Here is a 17,772-nt window from a genome sequence, read left to right as displayed (position 1 = left end):
TACACAGAGTATAAACAGGGCCTCACAATCATACCACTGCACGACAAATTCTGTACAGGGAAGAGGCAAAAAAGCAAGAACATCAGTTATTGCCAACTTGAATTCAATAAACTGAAGCAGGGATGTGTACAGTAATTTATAGAAAGCTAGTGGCAGAATAAAGAAAATATAAACCATGCTTCTAGTCTCCTAACCATAACAACGTGAACAGGACAGTCAGAATAAAACATTAAAGGCTGGATTTACTAACATGCACTAACATTTACTGCAGGCTCTATTTTATTCAACGGGACCTAGTTGCTAATACTGTGCGTTAACAGCATTATTAAAACACTCCAAAGCAGTCGTGCCTTAACAGGGAAAATCTATGTAAATAAAGGTTGAAATAGAAAGTATTGTACATACAATGTTACAGATGAATTCTATAAACTGGCGGAATAGCCTATGATTAGAGCAGAGGGCTGAGAATCAGAAAAGCCAGGGTTCAAATCCTACTACTGCTCATTTTGATCTTGGGCAAGTCACTAAACCAGTGGAATAGCCACGGGGGCCTAGGCCCCCTCGCTTTTGGCTCAGGACCCCTCTGCTTTCCTAGCTGGTCTGAGCATGCGCGGTAGAGCCAATATTAGCGACACAGCATGCCTGCTGATTAAGTGCTGCTGCAGGTGCGACTCAGGCAAGAGAGGTCTTTGGCTGATGGGGCTTGGCATCCTGCCAGCTCAGGTATTTATATTTTTAGGAGCCGACGGTGGAGACTGGGGTCATGGGGGGGGGGGGGGGGGGGGAGGGGGAAAAATTGCACGCCCACCCGGCTTAGGCTAAGGTCCACCTAGAATTGCCCGTCTGGCTATGCCACTGAATTAAACCTTGCATTGCCTCAAGTATGAACCTAGATTGTGAGCTCAATAAGGAAATACCTGAATATAACTCACCTTTGAGCTACTGAGGAAAGGTGTGAGCTAAACCCATAGCAATGTCAGGTGTGGTATTTGCAGAAGAGAAAGCAGCATACATCACTAGTGCGTTCAAGAGGGAGGAGTGGCCTAGTGGTTAGAACAGCAAGTTGAAAACCAAGAGAGCCTGTTTCAAATCCTACTGCAGCTGCTTGTGACTTTGGGTTAGAGAATGACACTGGGACGGTGACCCGCAGTAAACGAGGGGATGGGGACGGGTGCGGGTCAGATCCTGCAGGGACGAGGACAGAACCCATGGGGACGGGGCATGGATGGGGACAGAGCCCACGGGGACGGGGGACAAACTGTCTCCATGTCATTTTCTACTTTGAAGACTGTTGAATTGGACTGTTGTTTATGTTTGAGTGATGCCTACAAAGATATTTTGAATTTTTGGAAAAACAAGCAAACATGCTGGCCACAACTAGCAAAATTTGCATGGGGGATCCTGTACATCCTGCTACCAGCACATCTTCTAAGAAGGCATCTTCTATTGCAGGAAGGACTGTGGAAGACAGGAAAGCTAGAATGAATTCTGAGATTGTTGATGACTTCTTCTTTATCCACAGATTAAAAAATCATAACAGTGTTTCATAGGGCATATTTTTCCCCTCTAGGGCATATAGAATGGGTTGTATTTTATACCCCTGGACATTTTAACAGTGTGAATTTGAATTCCGTGGTGTAGTAGCAATCAGCTATTGTTGGGGTTGAAAGGGTAGAGGGTGGTGGTGGGAAGGAGGGATATTATAGCTGCTCATTATTGTCATTGTTTTCTATTTGTAATTTATACACAACAGTTACACAGCATATTGTTCCTTTTTATAATTTAATAAAAAGATTTAAATATAAAATCATAAGTGTTTGAGGCTTCTGCAGATGGACAGAGCCCATGGGGACGAGGACAGAACCTACGGGGCTGGATGGAGACAGGGCCTGCGGGGATGGGGTGGGGATGGAGACAGAGCCCACAGGGACGGGGTGGGGACAAACTTTGTCCCTGTGTCATTCTCTACTTTGGGTAAGTCATTTAACCCTGCATTGCCTCAGGTACAAACTTAGACTGTGAGCCCTCTGGAGACAGGGAAATACCTACTGTACCTGAATTTAACTTGCCTTGAGCTACTACTGAAAAAGGTGCGAGTCAAATATACATGACATGATTTCAAGCACATTTATTTAGGTCTCAGGGCAAAATAAACTATAACTTCTTGAGTTTGTCAATTAAAGAGATAATTCCTTCAAGCTGTGTGCCAGCTTATAGTGTGGTCCCAACCGTCCAAAGTACACCAACCAAAACCCAAAGGTAAAGGTAAAAAAACACCATACATATAGTCCATACAGAAATCCATGAAGTAGGGGTGGACCAAAAAATCTTTGCAGCCTGAGATCGATAAAAGCAACTTTATTCAGCACCACCCCTACTGCCTGGATTTCTGTCTAGCTTATAGTGTGCCTCACCAGTCACTAGGGTCCTCAGAATATGTTGGATAAATCTGCCATATGCAAACTCATGGGAACTGGGGTTCTAATGTTCGGCTTCTGGTTGCAAATCACACAGCTGGGTTACAGGAAAATCTGGATAAGCCAGGCTTGATGGCAGCCATATGTTTCAACATATGATTTTTTTAAAACGGACACCTCTCAGGAAGCACGTACTGCTAAATGACAGAATGAAATGAATTTACAAACAGGTCCACCTTAATCAGGCCTTATGCAATTAAAGATCAAATGTGGTTCTGACAGCCAATCATTCTTAAATGAGGACCAGGAGAATTTCCCTGAACATTCAGTGAGTGCCAATCCCTGTCAGGAAACCAGTCTTGTGGATGTGAATGAAGTTATGCTATAGAATGTTTGTACGTTTGGGAAGCTTGCCAGGTGCCCTTGGTCTGGATTGGCCGCTGTCGTGGACAGGATGCTGGGCTCGATGGACCCTTGGTCTTTTCCCAGTGTGGCATTACTTATGTTCTATAGTGCAAGGGGGGGGGGGGTTCAGACAGCTGTGCTTGGTGTGCAAATACAGTTTCTGATACTGCCAGCGTGGACAAGGTTCTGTAAATAGCAGTTTGATAGGGGTCTATAAACTCCTATAGCAAAGTACCAGAAAACCCAATCACAGTTCAGGGGAAGATAGTTGATGGTCTCTATTTTGCATGAAACCACTAAGAACATATAAGCATACATGCCACTGAAAAACCACACATTCGATTGTCTACAAGCAATGGCATCTAATTTAAATTACGTCTCTCAAAAACTCAGTGATATGCAGATAATGGTGCAACTCCCTCAGGTAAGAAGATAGGATTTTTTTTGTATAAGACCCAATGATTTTATTTTTGGTAACTGAGAACAAGACTACCTAGCAAAGTTTAGTATAACCACCAAATAACCAGTAGGAGCAAAAGGGGGTGGGGTGGGGTTTAAATCGTTTTTAAGACAGGAGAACTTTTACCTGATACAACCCAATAGAAAGGAACCATTTGGCTTTTTAAATAAGTCAGTCAGCTGAACGAAGGAACAATTCAATCCCCATGGCCCTAGTGTACTTGTAAACTTATCCACGGTATGTTTTATAGAGTACCTCACCGCACATTCCTGATGAATAATTTAACCATAGGTCACTGCAGGTATCATGGAACAGAGTGAACATCATTGATACATTCAAAATGCAAGTTACATACCCATTTACTGATGGATTCTATGTAGCGTGCTTAGAGATCCGTGCTGAAATCCACACATATTCTATAACAACGCATGTAATAAATTGGCTTAACAAGGTAATCAGCATTGATAACAGCACTTAACAAGCAATAATGAGCACTAACTGGCAATAATTGCAATTTATGCACACAACTTGCTAAGCGTATTCTGTAATGAACTGTGCCTAAATTCTAATACACATAATTCTGAAGGGGTGTGTCTATGGGCAGGGAAATGGAAATTCCGTGGACATTCCCAAATTTACGTGAGTAGTTATAGAATACGGCCCAGTATGTGTAAATCTACGCACAGGGATTTACGCCACATTTTCATTGATGTAAATGAAGGTGCAAAGTTTTAGGCGCTGGGATATCAACTAAGTTTATTCTATATACGGCATCTAAATCTAGGTGCCACTTATAGAATATGCTTAGCCAGAAATGTTTACCGTGTGGATTTTTTAGGCGCCTTACATGGAATCTGGCCCTACATGTGTAAATCTTTAGATTACTAGAACATATGCGTGTAGGTGCACACATAGGCATGTATAAGTCAGTGTGCTGCCTAAGCGTTATTCTGCAAATACACAACTATCATGCATAGCATGTATTTGCAAGGGAGTGTACACATGGGCAGAGCACGCGTGGGACATAGGTGGGGCTCCTACTCATGCATGTAACTTACAGAACATTAAATTATGTGCATCCGTGCTGCATTCAGGCACCAGCACTTACACCAACTCTATGACTGGTGTAAGTGCAGGCATCTAAATGTCAGGTACGCCTATATGAGGTTATGCCAGTGTTCTAGAACAGAACACAGGTGCCTAGATTCCATTATAGAATACTGTCCAACTGCCCACTCTTGGGCATCTAATGGAAGCACCTGGGTGTAAAACAGGGGCGTAGCCAGACCTTACGGTGGGAGGGGGCCACAGCCCGAGGTTGGGGACACATTTTGAGTACCGCCCCGCCGCCCTCCCTCCACCGCCATGCCTCGCCCCCCACTGCTTTGCCTCCTGGCCCCCCCCCCTTCGCAAACAAATACCTTTGCTGGCGGGGGTCCCCAACCCCCACCAGCTGAAGCCTTCTTCTCAGTTTCACGTAAAGGAGCATCAGCGTGCATAGGAGGAGCAAGAAGAAGAGCAGGGCAGCAAATGCGGCTGCGCCGGAGACCGGCGCTGAAGAAGGCTTCAGCTGGCGGGGGTTGGGGACCCCTGCCAGCCAAACAAGGGACCCGGATGAAATTTGCGGGGGCCCAGGCCCCCATGGCCCCCCGTAGCTATGCCCCTGGTATACAATGGCCTCTATAGTGTGTTTGAGAACATTCAAAACACAAATGATAGAAAAAACAATGATTATTTATCTGCTTATTCTTAACAGCTTGCATTAATATGTACTGTACAAGTAAAACAGCCACTTTACTGAAATCATGAACGAATTTCATGACTGCGGCTCACATGTCAGTGACATGGCTCTTTAATTGTACAGTCAGAACTTTACACAAGCCATTTTTTAAAAACAAACAAAAAAAGACCTGTTTTTACCTCCTGTAGTAAAACGGGGCGTCGGAACATGTAAAAAGTACATGCCGATGCCTGCACAGGCCCCCTTTTGCTGTAGCTTCGTAAAAGGACCCCTTAAAGCAGGTTAGGGAATAAGACTCCAAGGGGCCCTTTTACGAAGGCACTTAAGGGCCTACACCCATGAAGCACACGTCAAATCGGCATTACTGCCCAGCTAGTGTGTGCGCCTGGCAGTGATTTCAAGTTTGGCGCACGCAAAAAACCCATGGTAGAAAATAATTTTCTATTTTCTACTATGAGGGCGTCCCCGGAGGTAATCGGCAGGTGCCACGTGCTGGACGGTTACCACACGGGTAACGCATGAGCCCTTACCACTAAGTCAATGGGTAGCGTTAAAGGCGCAGGCTGTAAATAGACGTGTGTTGGTTTTCATTTTGCTGCATGTCCATTTCCCAAGCCCCTCCCCCTTTTTCCAGACGTGATGGAGAAATGGTCCAGCGCGCGTCCAATACACGCGCCTACACTACCACAGGCCACTTTTTTTGCATGCCTACACGGATCTCCTAGCTATCTTTCTTTCAGATCTGTTCAAATGTTCTTTATCATAATTTTCAGAGGGAGTTAGCAGTATACAAGAAACATGTCACATCACCTCACAAACAAATTATACTGTACTTTATATACTTGTGATAGACCTCGTAAATAAAATATTTCTCAACTACTTGACACTGGGAAACATTATACAAGCAGAGTATGCATAGAGCAAAGGTTCTCATCCCAGTCCTCAGGACACAGCTAGCCAGTTTGCTTTTCAGGATAACCCACATTGAATATGCGTGAGATAGATTTGCATAGAGTAGAGGTAGTGCATGCAAATTTATATCATGCATATTCATTGTGGATATTCTGAAAACCTGATTGGCTGGGTGTGTCCTGAGGACTGGGTTGAGAAACCCTGGCATAGAGCGTAGTGCCACTGTGCATAAATAACTTTTTTTTGAAAAACAACAGCTCTATAATGAGCTCATGCTGACCCACAAGGAAATAAGGTTCACCATATATAATTTCCATGCTGCAAAACTGCTAAGTTTCTCATTTTGGGGTGGATTGATTTCAAAGAAACGTGACCACAGCCAAGGCATACATATGGCAAAGCGTGCTTTCCCTGTCTCCATATCAACAGCTGAAGTGCTGATCCTCTAGTAATAAACAATGGACGCTTTTAAGGGCATTATTCAGTGATCTGTGTTCACAGTGGCACAGAGCAGCACTCATTCAGACTCTCCTATGTTAACAATTGATTGATTCAAGCTGATCTCGACTAAAATAAATAAGCTCGCACAAGTTTTAAGAGCGATATAAAAAAATTATGAGGAATCTGAAGCATAATGAGTGCAAATTTGACCTATTTCAGAAAAAGTAGAATTAAAACCTTATCTGTTCATTCCAATGGTTTTCATGTATGCTTCTGTTTTTTAAGCCTGAAGTTCCCTGCTGCTGCTCTCTTGTTTTTCTAACTCAATCTGAACCAGGGCTGTGATCTGGAGTAACTACCAGGGATTTTTCTACACCTGTAGCAAATAACATATTTTACTATTCGGCTGAATAGCCCAGACCTGTCAAACAAGTGCGGGAGGATTGTGCTGAGTGCATGCTCGGCACAATTCGCCCGAACTTCTACCCCATGATCAGAGATAATTGCCCTGCTTAAACTTGCATGCATTATCTCTGATCATAGGTCTAATAGCGCCCCGCGCTGTTCCAGCGCTATTTTAGAGCCCTGTTTGGAACAGCGCGGGGCTTTAGATCATCTGCCTGCAAGTGTTTATTTCAGTAGAATATAGGACTGTAGAGCCCCCGGATTATTCGTTTGCGAATTTAAATCACTATTCGTCCAAATACAAATAACATATTCAGGGCTGAATCAAATTAAATACAAATATTCGGTACAGCCCTAGATTTTTCCTCTGTCCCTACCAAGAATCGTTGAACTGATTGTCCTGGCTGGGAGCCATGCACCAAAAATCCTTTCAGGAACCCTAGAGTCAGGGGACCTGAATCACAGCCAGACCTACTATTTTGGGTGGGACCACAGTTAACTTTGATGGGCCCTTCCAACCCTCCCCTTTTAGCTCAGCATTTCTTCTGTCCTTCCCAACCCCCTGCCTCCAAAGATCAGTATCTGCCCCCTCTCTAAATCCTCCATCCCTCCCTGGTGTATCTCAGATGTGTCCTGGCATCTGCAGTGATTCAACTTCACTACTCACGCTGGCCCCTACAGGTTTCCCTCTGCTGCGTCCTGCCCTTGCTGATATCACTTCTTGTTTCCTCATCGGCAGGCTGCAGCAGAGGAAAGCCTTTGGGGACCGGAAGTTGCCGCAGTAGCCAGGACGCCTCTGAGGTACACCAAGGAAGGATGGGGGAAATTCAGAGAGGGGACAGATTCCGGGCCACTGGAAAAACAGGGGACTAAGGCACTGCCGTTGGGTAGGCCTTTGCCCACTCGTAGCTGCAACAACAACAAGAGACACAGCAGTGCATAGCGGTGAACAAACAAGCAGACTAACAGTTCTGAAGTGCTGTGCAGTTTATTAAAACAATCACCTGATGTGGCCATGTTTCGACCTCAGACTGCGTCTGGGGGGAAAACTAGTACATAAATAGACAAAAAATTTAAAATCATATAAATAATAACTGATTGAATAAGGTCAATATAAATAAAAACATACATGAAGAAATGTGAATTTGAATACCAATATAAATAAAAACATACATGAAGAGATTTGATGCCTATAAATAAGAAAATGAATATACAAATATACCACATACAAAATGGGATTCACAAAATTCAGTGACCAAGGACATGATGCAAACCCTAGTGAACACCATTTCATTTCAGTGTTGGCAGCAGGGACGTAGCCAGACCTTGAGGTGGGAGGGGGCCAGAGTCCAAGGTGGGGGGGTACATTTTGGTCACCGCCCCCCCTGCCACCCCCCTCCGCCAGCTGAAGACTTCGTCCAGCGCTGGTCTCCAGTGCCACTGCATTGCCTGCCCTGCTCTCTCTTCCCGTCACATCCGGTACACTCCTTTTAATGAAACTGAGCATGCTCAATGTCACTAAAAAGAGCGTGCCCGACGTAAGGGGATGAAACAGCATGGTAGGCAATGCGGCGGCGCTGCCGCAGACCAGTGCTGGACGAAATCTTCAGCTAAAGGGGGTTGGGGACCCCTGCCAGCCAACCAGGGGCCCAGAGGAAATTTCGGAGGCCCAGGCCCCCATGGCCCCACCTAGCTACGCCACTGGTGGGCAGACATCATTTGGATAAAGCCAATAAGAATAAAACCATGGATAATTAAAACATATACAGGGCCCTGTTTACTAAGGTGCACTAGTGTTTTTATTTATTTATTTGTTTGTTTGTTTGTTACATTTGCATCCCAAATTTTCCCACCTATTTGCAGGCTCAATGTGGCTTACATAGTACCGTAAAGGCGTTCGCCAATTCCGGTATAAACAGTTACACAGTGATGTTGTTTTTAGTTTGCTTCACTCTGTGAGTAACAATGGAAGGGCTAGATTTACTACAGTGTGCAACCGCATTAATACATGTTGTATGTTGCTAGCAAATATGCCCCATTTCCTAAAATTGGCCCTGTTGTAAATAAAACATTGTAATGCTTGTTAGTGACGTCTGGTAAAACACATATAATGTGTCATCTCTAGAATAAGCTTTAATTCTTGAACCATTCAGAAATTTTACCCAAACAGTTATTTAATTGCTTCATGGAATTTATTTGTCCTTTTCCAATTCAACCCATAATTGTACGTCATCCATAAATATTTCAGTCTTTGTAGTATAAGTCATATGAATACGTGCTTAAGAATGATTTTTGAAGGGCAAGAACTTTTACTTCCTGTAGGAAAATTGGCGCTGGCCCTTTAAGAGTGACCTTTGCATGAGGACTGAAAAATATTTTAGCAAAACAGATAAGAATATATTCTCTTCTAGTACTCTATTTTTCAACTGTTCCAAAAGAGTAAGAAGGCTATAAAAGGTTACAATCACTCTCAGAGACAGCAACAGTGCTTCAGTCTGGACTTACACCAGCATGAGCAGGAGTAAGTTCAAAGATTCCTGTCGGCAAAGCAAAACCAAATTTGTATTTGGGTGGAAAGATGCTCCTGAGCATGTCTGTGGGTGGGTTGCAACATTCATTCAACGGTTGTACGGGAGACTGAAAACACCTTTCCCCCATGCCAAGCACACTCCATCTTCCTGCAGTTTACATCACACAGGACCCTGCAGACTGCAGAAGCTATTGAACCCATGTAGTTCAAACCATGGGAGAGCTGGAGGGTACCTGTTGAAGGAACAGGTGTTGGCTGCCTCTTATGCATTATAGAACAGTGGTTCTCAAGCAAGCCTGTCTGGTTTTCATGAAATAGTTGGTGCCTGTCAGACCTGTGAGTTCTTGTACCAAGTACAGCACTGCCGAACCCGGTACTCAGACCAGGTTCTTCAATGTCGCTTTCGACACCTAACCATTGTACCTCTATCCAGGAAATCTAGACTGCCTCAATCTTGATTGACTGCACTTTTTGTCCTTTAGACTGTAAGCTCCTTTGAGCAGGGACTGTCCTTCTTTGTTAATTGTACAGCGCTGCACAACCCTGGTAGCGCTTTAGAAATGTTAAATAGTAGTAGTAGTAGTTCTGCTTGGCGGCCGGACAACCCCAGGTTTTACCTGCGTTGACCACCATTCCCCAGAGTTTGAGCCTCTAGGTGCGGGCGGCCTGCAGGGCTTACGAGATGGAGCAGGAAGCGGGGTGAGGAATGTGATGGCCAGACAGGCAGCAGGCAAGAGAGTGATCCAGGTACAGGCTAGGTCAGTAGGCAGGCAGCAGACACAAGAGTATTCCAGGTACAGGCAGAGTCAGCAACGAAGAACGAAGTAGAGGAGAAGCACACTACTGAGCAAGTAACACCTACCAAAGTAGAAGCCGAAGCAAGGAGTCTAAGGAGAGCTCAGCTGATAAAGTGCTGGCATCTGACATCAGCTGGGAGAAGGGGCACAGCCATAGGACAAGAGCAGGGGAAGGAGGAACTGGAAGACCAATAGGAGGGAAGCAAGGGAAGGCAGAGAGAGAGCAGAGGCAGGTGAATGGAAGCAATCAAGGAGCCTGCAGCAAGAGAAGAACTACACACACATGGCTCAGGGCTGTGCCAGTCAAGTGTGCGTGTCGACGGGACCCTGCGCAGCCCGAGGACGCCGCTTGCATTGAGGTAGGGGACACGACAGTGCCAGGAATCCTTTATTACACTTCTAGAAGACTCTAGGGTTACCGTATTTGCGGAGACAAAAAAAAAGAGGACACAAAAAAATAAAAATTGATGCTGCCTTTGCTAAAGAAATATTTAATCATAGCAAATGTGTAAATGGCTTTTATTTAAAGAACGCACATTAAACAGTGACTGATTTACAGTACAACAGTAGACAATCTACTTTTCAAAAACTGCTGGATTTGAGTTTAACCGAGTCTGAGCCCAAGTGCACTTATCAGAACAGCAGGTATTACTTCAACAACTTTGGCTGGCTTCTGAGATACCTGTGAAAGTCTTTGCATGACAAATGCTTAAAGTTGAGCTGCACAAACAAAATTCTTTTGACAGATTCATCCAGCAGGGGAACAGAGAGGAGATCAGCAATGCCTTTCTCTCTCTTTAGCACCCCAACTGGTTTCTCTCAGTATGTGGGCAGGTGTATGGGACTGTGGGTCATAGGCACATACAAGAAAAAGAGGACATTTTCCTAAAAGTTAAAAAACCTGTAGGACATATCTGAAGAGGTACAAAAACTGGACACGTCTCCTTAAAACAGGACATGTGGTAACCCTAGATGACACAGAAGAAAGTTGCTGCAATTGAGTACAAACTGCGGATGTAGTTTACATGAGTATTGTGCATAGACTTTTGGGTTATAATTGCATTTGTATGTATTAGAGTATTTAATACCAGTTTGGATTTCCATCCTTCAAGATTCCAGACTCCTGATGCAGGCATCATAGCCGAAACACAGCCCATACTGAGTCATCTAGAAGTGTAATAAAGAATTGCTGGCACCAACTACCTCCTGTCTTTGCTTTCTCCGCTGTGTTTTTGTGCTTGGTGCCCTTTGTGGAGACTTGTTCTTTTGTGTGCTGCTTGGTTTTCATGAAATACAACTCGATCTCAAGCATATTTATTATGCATATCCTGAAAATCTGACTGGCTGGGTGTGCCCTGAGGGCTGGATCAAGAATCTCTGCCTTAGAAGGAATGTGGCAGAATGGTTGGCATTAGAGAACTATTTATAAGGGCTTTTCTTTCTGTGACCTCATCTTGAGTATTATGTGGAATTGTTGTTGCCACATCTCAAAAACATACATGGCAGTGGTCAGTGAATTTTTAGCTGCTGCTGGCTTTATGCCCAGATATTCAATGCCAGACCATATCCGGGCAAAAGCACTGAATATCTGAGTATGTGCGGATGGATGGTACTAATCAGTTAAAGGCCAATATTCAGCCTGCTTTATGTGGTCCAATTTGTCTGGTTACCCAGAGCTGTGAAAGAGTGGCAGGGGGGAATAATTCCCTTGGCCCAGGCCTCCAAGGGGGGGGGGGCAGTGCTGGGGTCTCTCTCTCTCCTGCTGCTGATGGGACCCAGGTGACCATTTCCTGACAGGAGCAGGAGAGAGAAAAAATTAGTGTTGGGCCCCCCTTGGAGGCTGGAGAGGACTTGGAAGAGCAGACACTGCAGGTCTCTTCACTCTGCCCATTGCTTGCCAAGCGGCTGCTTTTCCTCTCAGGCTGTGATTAAAAACATTACTTACCAGGTTCTATACTAACCTCAGATGTTATACCCAGGTCCATTAGAAGAGCATGCAGGTCCCTGAAGTAGTCTGGTGGTGGGTGCAGTGCTCTGGTGGACCCAGGCCCATACCTCCCTCTACCTGTTACACTTGTGGTAGAAACTGTGAGCCATCCAAAACTCACCAGAAACCCACTGTACCCACATTTAGATGCCCCCTTCACCCTTAAGGGGTATTGTAGTGGTGTACAGTTGGGGGTAGTGAGTTTTGAGGAGGCTCAGCAGACAAGATAAGGACGCAACAGTGAGATGTGTACCTGGGAGCATTTATCTGAAGTTCACTGCAGTGCCCCCTAGGGTGCCCCATTGCTCTCCTGTGATGTCTGTGTGGCCAGTCTACCAAGAATGCTGGCTCCTCCTACATCCCAATGGCTTGACTTTGTGCATTTTTCACTTGGACGTTTTTTCCCCCCCAAAAATGGATCAAAAAAACAAAAACATCTAGCAAATACACATTTTTGAAAAAAACGATAGACGTTTTAATGTTTTGAAAATGTCTATATTCCCCACTTGAATTCTGGATGTTATTAGCAAAATGTCCAAAGTTGGACTGAGACGTCATATCGAAAATGCCCCTCCACGTAACTTTGTAAGTCTAAGTGCTTTGAAAATATACCTCCACGTGTTGAAAAAGCCTGCTAGTGAAACATACTACCTTTTAATTTACATGTTATCACAGTTCAGGAAACAACTGAAGACTTTATTTGTTTAAGCTTTTGCAAAATAATGTGCACTTTTTGGACTTGAATCTAGTGCTAGTTAAGAATATCATCAACACTTGTAATCTATCAGTTAACATAGGATTACAGTTCCTATATTTTTAATTATATTTAATTATTTGGATAAGATATTAGGTGGTTTAGTATGTTCTATTTTAATGTGTATGTTTTGATTTTGTACCCTGCCTAGAATGGTCAGATAGTGCAGGCAATAAATTTATAAACAAATAAATTCCAAAAGGCTGTCCCATGTTAATTGGGTAGCTCTCTGGATGCCACCATTGAATACTGGTGATACCGGGGTAACTCCCAGGCCACTGACTGCCCAGATATCCATTGCTGGTGCCCAGATAAGTGCTGGCACTAAATATTCTGGAACAATTCAGCAAGGGGTGGCCAGCATTAACAATAATACTGACTGCCAGCAGTTGAATATTACCTACTATGTAACTATTATATTAGTTCAGTGCTTCCAAATCTTTTTGTGGGTTTGACCCCCTAATTGTGGCCAAATAAAATGGTGTGACCCCTCTAGAGGTGCAGAACAATGCTACACCTATGGAAAACCCACTTAGATCATGACCCTAAAGGCAGGTTTTTGTTTTACCCATTTGGGGTCCAGACCCCCAGTTTGAGTAGCTCTGTACTAGTTCTTTTGAATCCTAAAATAAGCATCCACTTCAAATCTAGTCAAAGAAAAAAGAAAGAAGCACATTTTGACCCATAAAGGAATACAACAACACATCCAGTTTTTCTGGTTTGGCCCTAGAAAGAAACCGGCTCCACCTGATTTTGCAGATGTAAGATTTTGGCAACAGTAAGAAAAGAAAAAAAAAGTAGGGATGGCATATATTGGCAAGGCTTCAGGAATACTTTCCAACACAGATTTATGAAAAGGGTATGTGTGGGTATGGGGTAAGGATACACACACGTGTATGTCTGGGGGGAGGGGGGAGACTGGAGTGTATGTGTTTGGCTGAGGAAGAGAGTGTAGATGTTTGTAGGATTATATAGAGAGTATGTCAGAGAGTGTGCTGAGTGTGAGAGAGCGGTGGAGATGTGTGTGTGTGTGTGTGTGTGTATATGAGTGGGTGGGTGTGGGGTAAGGATACGTACACGTGTATGTCTGGGGCGAGATTGTAGTGTATATGTATGTGTTTGGTAGAGGAAGAGAGTGTGGCTGTTTGTAGGGTTATATAAAGGGTATGTCATGGAGTGTGCTGAGTGTGTGAGAGTGGTGGAAATATGTGTGTGTGTGTGTGTGTAGGAGGGGTGTATGTGAATGGCTGGTAGAACGTGTGTGTGTGTGGGGGGGCATATGTGATTTTGGTGCATGGCTGATATATAGAATATAGGAGTGTATGGATTAGGGTGAGAGGATGTGGGGCTAAGATGTGTGTGGTGTGTGTGAGGGTAGAAAGTGACAGAGACTGAATGGGTAGTTGGAATGGGTGTGTAGGTATGTGTGGGTGTAGTAATGTGGGTTGTAGGTTTGAGTGTGGGGGATGTAAGGGTATAGGAATGGGTGTGGGAAGAGTGAATGTGAGGGAGTTTGTAGTGAGGATCCATTTGAAGGCAATGTCATATGTGTGTTTGGGGGGGGGTATAGAGAGGGTAAGTAGGTGTGTGTAAGGGGAGGGAGCAGTGGGGTAGAGGTATTTAAGAGTGTGCCAGTTTGGTGTGTATGGGATGCTGTGGGTATGTGTATTAGTAGTAGGTGACTGGGGTATATGGATAACTGGGTGTGCATATGTGTGTTGGTGTACATGTGTGTGTTAGGGAGTGTGTCTATCTACACAGGTGCTCCTTGAATGACTATAGTTAATATGGCAGTATATAAGCTTTTGCAAATAAAACACAAATATTTCTGGGGTGTGCATGGTGTATGTGTGGGGGGGGGGGGGGGGGAGATGGGGTGACTTTGGAAGTATGGGAGAGATGTATTTGAAGGTGTCTTTGATTGCCATCTTTTGCCATTTGCTTGTCTGCCTAGTTACTATGGGCCAAAGTGCTGGAAAGGCAGGTGGGATTTTGAATGGAGTGCCATCAACGTTCTACAGTTTCTACCTATGTCCTATAGAAATCTATGGGCATTTATCACTATTTCTGGATTTTGAAGTCATCCATATTTACTCATATGATTTTCTGCATGATAAATTTGGAAATTTTCCATTCCTGTTGCAACTACAGACAAACAGGCAGGATGACATCAATCCCTTTTATATAATTCTGTCCAACAATCTACATGGTGGAAAACACAAAGAGGTGCAAAACCCTGTAAGCTTGCTTGCATAGTTTTGAAACGGTGTGCATCTTTTATAAAAAAATTTAGAGGCCCTTTTACCAAAATGCTTTACAATATGAAGTTACCACAGCTGAACATGGAATTTTACTGTGCAGTAGCTGCAAATTTTATGTGGCATCTTTTGGGTGCATTCCCACTGTTTTGGAATTGGTGTGTGCTTCTTACATTAATAGATTTTATTTTTTGACACAGGGCACGTTTGGAGGTGGAGAGCAGGTGTGGTTTGGCGTACGCCAAACGATTAGCGCAAGATTAGTGAGGGAGCCCCTACTGCCTACAAAATAGGAGGCGGAAAGAGCTCCTGGACTAATGGTCATGTGCTAATTGGGAAATCAGCACAAGGCCATTAATGGAAAAAAGAAAAAGAAATTGTGGCTATTTTACAGCCGTACGTGGAACCCCAAGCGCTAAAACTAGCACAGGCCACTTTTTAATGCCGCTTAGTAAAAGGGCCCCTATGTAAAAGAAAAAAAGTCCACAGACAAATTTGTGAGAGCAAACTTTTGACGCTAAAGCGGCATAAAACTTTTGTTTGCCTCTCAAATTTAGTACTTTTAGGCAAAACACTTCCAGTGCCTTTTGCACAGGTTTTATCTTGCATGAGTTTGCCCTGGCAGAAGTTGGAAGAAAGCAAATCCTTGCACAAATGCAGCACCATTTCCAAACTTGTACAACAAAACAAACTGCAGAGTTCTTTGCACTTTTCCACTCTAGGTTTTCCTGAAGCTTAAAGTTAGCCTTTCCTGGTGTTTTTTTTGCAGGCACCCTTGTTTCATAGCTTATGAACTTAGACTCACAGATGACTGCTTGCCTGTACCACCCTGATGAAATTGCTCAGGAATTTAACTCCTCCTTGTTCTGTTATAATGATTTCAGTAAAACATTATACTCCCATCGACACTAGGATGTAAAAGCAATACTCCCAGAACAAGCCTGGCATTCTTCAGTTTTAAGATTGGGCATTTAAGAAGCAGCATTGAATAAATCTAAAACAGGAGAAATCATTCTTGACCCCAGACATAAGGGATGTGAATAAAGTTGTGAAATTAGAATTTATTTATAAAAGCTTACGTGCTGCCATCCTGACTGTGGTCATTCAAGACGATTAATTGTTTTATATGTTTTTTTTTCAAGTATAATTGACAGACTCACCAACCTATTTTAAAGATCTTCACTTACGAATTTGTAGATTAATGTGATCTGAAAAAGATATGCTTGAATGAAATTGATAAAGGTGCACTGGAGCCCTGACTGACATAGCTCTAGGTGCAACGTAGGAGGAAAATGAGACCAGGTGGCATGGTTCTCTCTTCTCAGGTGCTTATCATAAATCAGTGAGAGCAGAATTTATGGGCTGATGCTCAAAGGTTCCTGGTAGACAATGGAAGTAAAACCCAGACAGGCTCAATCTCTCCTCCTTTTTCTGGAGCCATATGGTAACCCCCAGGCTGGCCAAACCTAGCACAGCAAAATTGCAGCGGCATGCTCAGAATAATGTGCGTGAAAATTAATGCCACGTTAAAATCGCAGCATTAATTAGCTGCTCACTATATGCTAATGTTCCTGTTAGTGCCTGAGCACACGTACAAGAACATTAGGCTGGTGGGAGAGAAGGAGTGTCATTAACCAACCCTTCTAACGCTGCCTTGGACTTGGTGTTATTTTTCCAGTGCAAAATGCGCCTGAGAGCTTTTAAAAAATTTGTGTGGGGTGCTAAATGTATTTAAATGCAGTCTGCGCCAGGGGCGTAGCCAGACTTCGGCAGGAGGGGGATCCAGAGCCCAAGGTAAGGGGGCACATTTTAGCCCCCCCCCCTGACGCCACCGACCCCCCCCCCGCCACTTTTGACCCCCCCGTCCTTTTTAACCCCCCCCTTCCGCCAACCCTCCCCCGCTGCCGCCATCGGGTACCTTTCCTACGTGCAGGACGTCAGGAGGACTCAGAAACAGAATCCAGATCGGCAATGCGCCGGACTCGGAGACCGGTGCTGAAGAGGGCTTTGGCTGGTGGGGGTTGGGTACCCCCGCCAACAAAGGTACTCGATGGCGGCAGCGGGGGAGGGTTGGTGGCGGGGGGGAGGAGGGGTCAAATGTGGCGGGGGAGGCTCGGGGTAAGCGGCAGAAGCAGGGGGGCCAAGGTTAAATCTGAGGAGGCCCATGCCCCTGTGGCCCCGCCTAGCTACACCCCTGGTCTGCACTAATGGTTTCAGCACCCACGCTGAAACCATTCGAGTGTTCAGGAGCACACTAACACCAGCGCTAATCGCCTTTATTTTTATTTTTTTATTGGGATTTACTAACCGCCTTTATGAAGGTACAGTTTAAAATAAAACTTACAATTTTGTTAACAGTATAACAATAGTAAAATTACCAAGTATAAACATAAATGCAATAAATATAGAGCTGGCATTAGGTTTTGAGCATTGGCTCAAAACCTAATGTTTATACAGGAATCTGACAGAGTTCAAAATGGGGGTCTTTTACAAAGGCACGCTAGCGTTTGGGAACTTAAAGATTGGGGTTTAAAGGAGGAATTGTAGGTTAGTGTTAGGCAAAATAAAAATATAAAAAGCAAATGTTATCAACTAATCTCCATAGTCTTTTCCACTTAGTTTTAAAAACTTTGTACCACAGCATTAACAGATAGAATCTAGCAGG

At 44.1% G+C, this 17,772-nt stretch overlaps 1 protein-coding gene across 2 annotated transcripts in view; it reads right to left on the bottom strand.

Annotated features, from left to right (window-relative positions):
* Positions 1-17,772, bottom strand: part of MYO1E (myosin IE) — a 434,647-nt gene that overhangs the window by 282,681 nt on the left and 134,194 nt on the right. The gene's annotated exons all lie outside the window — the stretch shown is intronic.

The sequence above is a fragment of the Microcaecilia unicolor genome, chromosome 1 (genome assembly GCF_901765095.1).
Source record: "Microcaecilia unicolor chromosome 1, aMicUni1.1, whole genome shotgun sequence".
NCBI lineage: Eukaryota > Metazoa > Chordata > Amphibia > Gymnophiona > Siphonopidae > Microcaecilia > Microcaecilia unicolor.
The sequence above is the reverse complement of the archived record's forward strand: the minus strand, read 5'-3'. Positions and strand labels throughout refer to the sequence as shown.